Genomic DNA, 9,585 nt, shown 5'->3' with positions numbered 1-9,585 from the left:
AGTGATAATACTCTCTGATAATATGTGGAGCAAGCTACCTGTATATTTATTTTTATAAATATTAAAAAAAAATAAAAATAAATAACAGTGCAGCGCTAACGTACCATACAGCTAAGCATTAGCCAATAAACCCAAAGAAAAAAAACCTAAAACAAACAAATAAAAATAAATAAATAAATAATTTGAAAACCCAAACAAATCGCGTCATCTATATGTATCTCTCTCTCCACGGAACCCTTCCCCCTTCACTGTTACGATCGGCGAGAGTTCCCTAACCCCCCTTAAACCACCCCCCCCACTCTCTCTCTCTCTCTCTCTCTCTCTCTCTCTCATCCGATTTTCGGCATGTTAGATCTCCGGCGTGTTTAACGGTTTCTTTTCTCTCTCTTTTTTCATATCTCTACTAGTATTACTATTTTCTTGATGGTTCTTGGAAGTAATCTTTCTTTTCCTTTAAACTACTACTATGTTTTTTGTAAATCTAAATAGTCTAGTTTCGTCTGATTTGCTGATTTAGTTCATCTCTACCTATCAAGATTTGATTAATTACCGGAAATCTAACATGGGTTTTTTCATTTCTTGATTTATTATTAGTATTGTCTTAATCTGACATGGGTTGTCTTTCTTCCCTGGAATCTAACCGTTGGTGAGTCACAAAATCAGTTTGTGTTTTTCGATTTTTTGATTTGCGAAAAACTGATTTGTTTCTGCAAAACAAAAAGGAGTGTTGTTTTTTTTTTTTTGTTGTATGAAAATGAGTTTTTTACATAGTTGGATTCTTGTACGGTACCCTAACGACATCGCTTTACGATTTGGCCACTGGTAACAGGCCACATCAGCATATCCCCCATGGCCTTGGCCTTGCTCAGGCTCCATCTGAATCTTTAATATCTCTATTATTTTTATTCTATATATATGTACACTTCAATGTTTTCTGTAATTTTTTGAGCTCTTGCTTAAAATGGATGTGTATACCTATTACCTCTCTCTCCTCTCGTTATACTTTCTCTCTCTTCATCCTCTTGGTTGATGTTGTTGCGCATGGATTGATTGACAGTCGTCGTTTGCTGGTGTAGCATCATCAAGATTCACATTCAAATGCACGGTGGTCGTTAGTGGTGTGATATGATATTGTAATCAATCTCTCTCTCTCTCTCTCTCTGCAAGAGCTTTTTGAAGATGAGAATCTTGATGATGCTGCATCGGCAATAAACGACTACCTACCTATATATATATAGGATGATCATTTTGGCCCTGCCTCGCTCACTCAACTCTATTTGTATATGCGAGTTTGACTTGCAACAAATGTGCTACTTTGCATTTCAACAAGGTGATTCTCTATTTCTTTCAGCTGTCTTTCAGATGGGTTTTTGCTATTTGTTGGAAATACTTTCCAACTCCTACCAATCTATCAATAGATTTTTTTAGTGTTTAATGTCCTTTTTTTTTTCCCTTCTTTGCTTTTCTTTCTTTCTTTCTTTTTTTTTTTTTTTGGTGAAAATGTTCAGGAAAATCAAAGCAAATTACAGAATCAGGTACAACTCTATCAGTGTGATCGGTTTCTTTATCCCTATTATATTCCAACAATATTGTTCATAATAAGATAAAGAAAAACAAAAGGGCTGATATGAGTCACTGTAGAAGGATTGATGAGTAAGTACTAAACTCGCAGATCTGTGATTATTCTTCTGATGAGCAAAGAAGCTTTGATAGAAATGGTATCTTCTTAATGATTTTGATTTTTTTTTTTTTGGGGATAGAGATGGGGATTGGATATTCTCTAGAGGAGAAAGAGACAGATTTGCAGATGATGCATGTGCAATAAATTATTTACTACAGAAAGGTAAATTCTTTTCTCCATCTTTTTTGCATTTTCTTGTTGCTTGTTTGGTGAAAGATCCATCAATGAACTCTTGGTTTCTTTGCTTTTGATTGTCCTTTAAAGATTAATTATGTTTTTGCAAATCCAAAAACTGTTAATATTTGAGAACAACATTTGAGTGGGAAAGCTGATGCGTAATGTAAGAAAGAAAAAATATTTTGATATGGACCTTTATTCATATATGACTGTGTCACTGATATTAAACTAAATTATTATTTAAAAGCTTTGAGTACTTGTTTTTGTTCTTATCCAATATATGGGGTTTGGTGATATCAACCCAAGGTAGAAAACTTTCGTTGATGATGAACCCCAAAATAGCATGCTGAGTTTGGGCTTTTTTTCTATATTTGTCTTGTTCAGAAAAGATTGGAAATAAAATTGATTATTTTATGGACATTCTTCCGAGTGGTTTTTTATTTTTATTTGTCTGTGGAAGTGAATAGAGAGATATCTCTTTGAAAATTGGAACTGGTATTGGGGAGCTTTGAATGCAAATCATGGTTGGAACAAGTCACATTGTCGCTGCCATTGTTGGGTTGCTTTAACATTTCTCAGCCATCACTCTTCTAGGTGGACCAACCCTCATAGGCATCTTGCAACTTGCTCCTCTCTCTCTCTCTCTCAGACACATTCCTGTCATTTTACAGACACGCGATTATGTTGAAATTTTCTATCCAGATGATATTTTTTCGTCCACGTAACTATATGCTCATCCAATAATAATAGATATTTAACCATTTTCTAAGAAAAATAGGGACAAATGATTATATGACTGCATGTAATTTGATGGGTTGAAATTTTCGATCCACTGGATAATTTTTTATCTCCAAGACACGTCTTCAGTGCACCAAATATTCACATACCTCTTCGAGACGCATATTTAGGATTGATTTGAGATGTTCTAAAAAAGTGTACTTTTTGACTTATTGGCTTATATGGATTGGGTTTGGGTTGGGTTGGGTTTGATGCGATGTGTTAGAGAGGTGATATGATTTAAATAAGATGATGTGATTTAAATATGATAGTGACTTTTTGACTTTTTGTATTATTTAGTTTATGCCAAACCAACCCTTAGTGCTGTATTCACATCTTTAATAATAGTACCCAAAAGGTTCAAAAAAAAAAAACAGCAATGGTAGAGGGCCCAAATTTTGTGGCTCAAATGTGGCTCAAATGGCCAAAACGACGTCGTTTTGAGTACAAAACAACATCAAAATGTTTTGGCCATTTGAGCCATATTTGAGCCACAGAATTAGGGCCCCCAAACATTTTTCAAAAAAAAATCTTCAATTTTTGGCTTCATTATTAATGAAAGTGATGACTCAAGACATTTCAGCTACATATATAGATCCGTGTGCCTCCATCACTTTCCAATTCTTGGTTCCATGGGGTATATATGCCCATTGTTATAACGTAGCGTATTGTTTCATTAGTTCCAAATCTCCACATCATGGTTTTAAATTTTCACCTCAATTTCTTGGCTAGATACATTTTGATATATTAGTGGGAATGACAATCGTTTGTGTATCATCAATTAAATCGGTTCATAACCAATTCAAACCCAATTCACAGTCGAAACACCAATTCATTTGTTATAAAGCTCTTTTTGGCGACTGATAAATTTAAAAAAAAATCATGATCGACGTCAACTGATTCTCAGTTAGGGTCTATCTAGCACTCATCACTTGTCTTCAATTGTAAATCTTCACTTATTACAAACATCTAGATGGGGCACCCTGCGTTGCAGCATTCTCTATCTTTGGCTTGTCCACCCAACAATTATACTGTGTTTGGATCTTAGACTTGTAGAGGGTAAAAAAAAAAACCCCTTTTCTTAAAAAAAAAAAGCTTCCTTCTCCACAAATCTAATATCCAAACATGGTGTAGGGTATTTGTACGTCCATGTCGGCAACTTACTGGCTACTTTCATTAGTGAGTTTCTTTTGGTAGCTAGAAAATTTATGTTGTTGGCTTTCTTGGTCTCCGAAGGGGCATCAAACTGGTTTACCTATTAATGTTGTTTTGATGATGAAAATACCAGTTATATGTTGATGAAATTTAAATACATTATTCAACAAAACAGTGTGGGCTTAAGAGGAGAAACAAAACTCATTTTACTTACGAAGGCATAAAGACCATATAATTGTCAAAAAAAAAAAAGTGGTTCAAGAATTAATTATAGAATTACTACTTGTGTGTTTCCTTTGGCGAAATCCGATACGTGAAAGAAAGAAAAATTGCTTTTGTAAATACTTTTTTCTTTTTTTTCCTAAGAATTATTACAGGTCCCAATTGATTCAACAATCGGATCATTGGATTGTTAATTGTGGCAATCATGTCATGCTCTCCCATAATCAACTTCTTCCCTATTCTATTGTGCTTTTGTAAGAATTAAGATAAGACTATATCAGATTATGTTTTTACATCCACTTTATGTGTATCACCTTAAATTTTTTTAATATACACCTTTAAAAAAGGTGTACCATTTACACTCCTATTATGCTATTTTTAAAAAAAAATTATTTTTGATCAGTAGTTTTTTTTTTTTTTTTTTCTCTAGCTATGACATTATTTTAGTTATATCTCATGTTGTGTTTTGTTTTGACATTTTTTTTTTTTTGGTTATGACTCAAGAAATTAAAGTTATACCATGTTTTTTTAGTTGTAAAGTGCACCATAGTGTTTCCCGTATAACCTCCCGCTATCTTCTGATAAAAAGAATTAGCTTGAAGTAATTTTTGTGTTAATTACTATTGCAAGAATTTCTATACATGCAAGAGGGAAGATGAACCACCATCATTTAGCTACATTTGGATACACAGAAAAGAGAGTGAATAGATGGATTAGTAGATATATATGTATCTTAACATACACACACTAGCAATAAAATCAAACAAAGAAACATGCTTTTATATCACCACATGAAATACACTACAGCTATCATTACAATGCCTTTATTACGGTGTACTCCATTGAATTATTAAAGATTGTCATTAGATTTTACATTCTATTTTATTTTATTGTGATTGTCATAGATTGTTCTATTGTTTTTGCAAACTAATTTTTGTTTTTGTTGTTTTTACAATGGCATCAGGCTGGATTTTTTTGATAACCGGGTGTTAGGATCAACTTATATTCAATTCGACCAATCCCGGAGCCCTAAAGTTAATAATAGGGCAAAACTCCAGTAGTCCCAAGGTTTGAAATGTTTGACCTTTGTAGAATTTGACCCCGCAACCTCTTGACTGGTGAGCATCAAGCTGGATTGATCCAATTCTTACGCTATCTTGCTTTCTAATTTGACTTATATATCATCAAGTATGATTCATGACTCCCCTCAAAAAAAATTTTTTTTTTGATGACTGGTGTTCGGGATAACTTATGCGTAGCTTAACTAATCTCAAGATCTATGCAAAGCGTCCCCTCTACATGGATAGGGCAAACCTTGGGCATAGCCCACGAACGTAGCCCCAAGGAATGTATTGCTCCTAATAGGAATTGAACTTAAGACCTAGAAATAACACACTCCTAAGTCCCTAGTTGTACCTATTAGGCCAATCCCTTCGGGTTTTGATAGTCCTTTATTCACCAAGATATATCTGCATGACACACCAAACTATATATGATCACTGATTTTTGGTCATATATATAGATACAGCTAATGAACCATTTAGCTATAAGGAATGAGAATACAAAAAACTAACACATTTTCTCTCTAATATCATTTTTTTATCGGCAAAACAAAGGGTCTTTATTGATGAAAATAACATACAATACATATGAGATTACATCAATAAAGCAAAGGCGAGAGCAAAGATCATAGCATTGCTTCCTAATCTCAATTAGGTTGTTACCAAGAAGAACACTCAATCATATGGTAGTTCAAGCCACAGAAGTTGGTGAGAAATCAACAGAGCAAAGAAAGGAAAAACAGCAAACAACAAACCCTAAACTCTAATATCATTTGAAACAATGGCATGATGCTGAGATCATAGGCACCGTCTTTAGTTTGCCCCAACACATCCATTTTAGGTTTTTAGGGGACATACATGCATGCATGCACCTTCTTTACAATCCTTGTCATCTGCATGTTTCAGCTACTTATTGAGGTTTTGTGTCATTTCCATAGTCACAGGTTCTGGCATCGACAAATTGAATATACGATCAAAATGACACCAAAAAAAATTGTTAGCAGTTCATCCAGCAGAGGCCAAGTAAACCGCTACAACAAATTGGATATGGCAGCTGTTGCCAATCACTGGTGAAAATTGGGTAATCATATGAAAGAAATCTCATTGTAATTTTTACTTCATCGAAAATAAATCTATTTACATTGGCACATGCACACACACGCACTCATGAGCACAATTGTGTATACACGTAACATGTGATTTTTGGTCATTTTCCTACACATGAATTTCAAGCATCCTCCATAATTGACTATTCAAAAACTTGATATTGTAGTTTCCCCATTATTTACTTCTCTCTCTCTCTTTTTTTTTTTTTTTTTTTAGGGCAAATTACACAAATAGTCCTTGTAGTTTGGGGCTTGTGTCACTTTGGTTCCTGACTTTTCAATTGTGACACATTTGACCCTGAATTTTGAATCTTATTCCAAATAAAGATAATTTAATATATAATTACACTTTTCAAGGGTAAAATTGTCAATTTGATAAAATATAAACTAATTTGACAAAAATAAATGTTAAACAAATATTTTTGAATTTTTAAAAATTGTTTCTACCTACTAAAAATAAAATTATGTAAAATTGATAAATTTTTTAGACATTTATTTTTTTTTTACCAAATTAATTTTTATTATGTGTTTAGATGATGATCATGTAAAATTAATTTTAAAAAATTAATCATGTAATTTTTATTAATTTTACATAATTTTATCATTGGTGGATAAAAATAATTTTAAAAAAATTAAAAATATTTTTTTGAGATTTATTTTTGTCAAATTAGTTTATATTTTATCAAATTGACGATTTTACCCTTAAAAAATCTAATAATATTTTCAATTGTCCTTATTTGGAACAGGATTCAAAATTCATGGTCAAATGTGTCACAATTGAAAAGTCAAGAACCAAAGTGACACAAGTCTCAAACTATAGGAACTATAAGTGTAATTAATCCTATTTTTTATTTTTCAATACTAGTAAAGCAAGTAATGATGAGGAAATTTTAAGGGTTTTGCAAATCTATTCATTGTGTTTTTTAAAGTTTTTAATCTCTGTTCCCCTAATCATGGAACCTAGCTAGTATCATTGCCAATTTAGTTTTCACGAGCTATTATGTATTTAAGTACCATTTTACAATTGGAGTTGTTTTTATGTGTTGATCTCAATTCTATGTAGGGCTTATTTTTGCAATTAATTATGCAATCAATTCAATGTTAGACAATCAGTAGTGATCAATTGCTAAATTTTAATTCATTTTATTTGTTTTTTTGTTTTATTATTATTGGTTTAGTACTGCAGATTGACGCATATAAGATCAGAAACCCTACAAGCCAAGGGTTTAGGGTATCATATAGGATGAAGAAAATGAGGTCAAATGGATAATGTACGATCAAGATTCGATGTGGTATTGCCTTCTTAAAGTTGTGCTTGAATAGATTTGCATTTAAAAAAGAAAAACAGAAGGATAAATGAAGTGGAATCCATTTATTTATTCCTACTTAATTTTTAGAGAGATTGTTTAGATCCCCAACCCACATTTTTTTTACAGCCAGTGATTTGGGGATTTTGTGCTCTCGTGTAGCTGATCATGATTGCATTGTGTTGTAGTGAAGTGTTAATTACCACCTGTACTTTATGTTTTAAATATTAATTCATTTAAAAGTTATTTATTTATTTATGTAATAGTGAAAAATGTCGCCACCTTCACTTTGTGTTGTAAATATTAATTCATTTAATTATTTGTGTAACGTAGTAGCAAATACATTACCACATTTACTTTATACTAATTAAGATCATTTAAAAAACCAGTAATAACCCGTGGATTTTATAAATTAAAAAAAATTATTATAATTTTTTTGAAGTAATTTAATATTTTTTATTGTGGTATATATGAAATTTATAAGTTAGTTTTTATGTTTATAACTACTTACTTTATTAGTTTAAAAACATTAAATATATATATATATATATAAATCTATTTAGTGCAATTTTGATAGTTTGTATTAAAGAAAAATTAAATTTGATTAAATGAGTTATGATATACCTCTTCTTATTATGAAAATTTAAAAACTTAAAAGTTATAATTAAGATAAATATACAATTTTATTATTAAATGTGAAGTGAAGTGATATTTAACAATAAGTAATTTGATATTTCTATTATTAATCCAATAATTTAAGTTACATTTCTTTTAATTTCAATTTCACAACTAAAAATATAATATGAATATAATACGCACACGGATATCTAGTCTTTAAGAATAAAAATAATTCAAAATATTTTTAAACTTTCATTATTTTTTTAATTTTTTTTATTTAATTTGATTTTAAATTTGAATAAAAATTTTGATTTGATTTTATATGAGTTACTTTAAGTTTTTCAGCAAATTTTTATCAATTTTTAAAAGAACTTTTATTCTTATCCCAATTTTTTTTTTCTTTTCACCAATTTTGATGGAAAAAATAATAATTTTCAACATTTCAACTTTTTAAATTTTTATCAAATTACAATTTATAAAAAAAATACTAAGGGTTGAAAATTCTCTTAATTAGAATTATAGTGATATAACATTTTGTAATAGTCAAAGTTTGAATAAGTGATTTGTTGAAATGTATAATTTAATTAATTCTCTTCTCATATTTATATAAAAATTGACACTTATGGCGTCATCATTATAAGTCAGATTATAAAAAAAAAATTGAGGTATCAAACATTTTCCATTTGTAAATATCCTACATAGTAAAAAAAAATGTATAACTTTTGGATATGTATTTATCAGTTTTGTTTTATGGACATAAACAATTGATGTTTCTATATAAAAAATTAAAAAGTAAAAAAAAATATATATATATATATATATTGGATTTTTTAGAAAGAAAAGAAGTCATCTAACTTTTCTATATACTATTTAAGATGGACTATTTTAATCACATAAAAAAAATAAAAATTATATCTAAAGATTACCCCTATATATTAAGCTATTATGTACAACTATAGCTGTAACAAATTAACTATAATATATATGAAAAGTTATATTAAGTTTTTATTTTCAATTAATTAAATTATAATTAACAAGCTAACAAATAGCAGTAATGGTATAATGGGATAGAAATAGGATAAAAATAAAGAACACATATTTAAAAGTTTTAGATATGTGATAGACATGTGAGTTTTATTGATTTAAAGTATGATAGTGGAAGATATTTTCAAATTAGATTTGTTTAGATATAAATAGATATCCATAACCTTCATGAAAAATATTATCTGATTTTTTGGGAAAGAGAAAAGGAAGACAAGTTTTAATATTGTTTTTTTTTTGAAATAGTGACAGAGATTAGGATGGAGAGATTATGAAATATTTGTTATCTTTCCATTTAAAAGCCATAAATTAAGGAATAATTATTATTTCTAAAATAATTAAATAAATAAATCAGCTAATATTTTTTTAATCTATTTTATAAATTGAAAAATCAATAATTTTAGAATAAGAGTTTAGAACTCTTAGGACACTTCTCATTA

The 9,585-nt window shown here is 29.8% G+C and overlaps 1 long non-coding RNA gene across 4 annotated transcripts; it reads left to right on the top strand.

Annotated features, from left to right (window-relative positions):
• Positions 1-296: 296 nt before the first annotated feature.
• Positions 297-7,740, top strand: LOC114269646 (uncharacterized). 4 transcript variants are annotated; one of them, XR_014346776.1, is made up of 7 exons: positions 297-646; positions 1,077-1,330; positions 1,509-1,653; positions 1,761-1,843; positions 4,977-5,130; positions 6,012-6,154; positions 7,358-7,740. It is a non-coding gene; the product is annotated as an uncharacterized LOC114269646 (long non-coding RNA). The 4 variants fall into 4 exon arrangements; XR_003631694.2 differs by having other exon boundaries at positions 306-371; XR_003631695.2 differs by having other exon boundaries at positions 299-1,330; positions 7,366-7,740.
• Positions 7,741-9,585: the final 1,845 nt, after the last annotated feature.

The sequence above is a fragment of the Camellia sinensis genome, chromosome 12 (genome assembly GCF_055761805.1).
Source record: "Camellia sinensis isolate YWXY chromosome 12, ASM5576180v1, whole genome shotgun sequence".
Taxonomy (NCBI): domain Eukaryota; kingdom Viridiplantae; phylum Streptophyta; class Magnoliopsida; order Ericales; family Theaceae; genus Camellia; species Camellia sinensis.
This window is presented reverse-complemented; position numbering and strand designations above follow the sequence as displayed.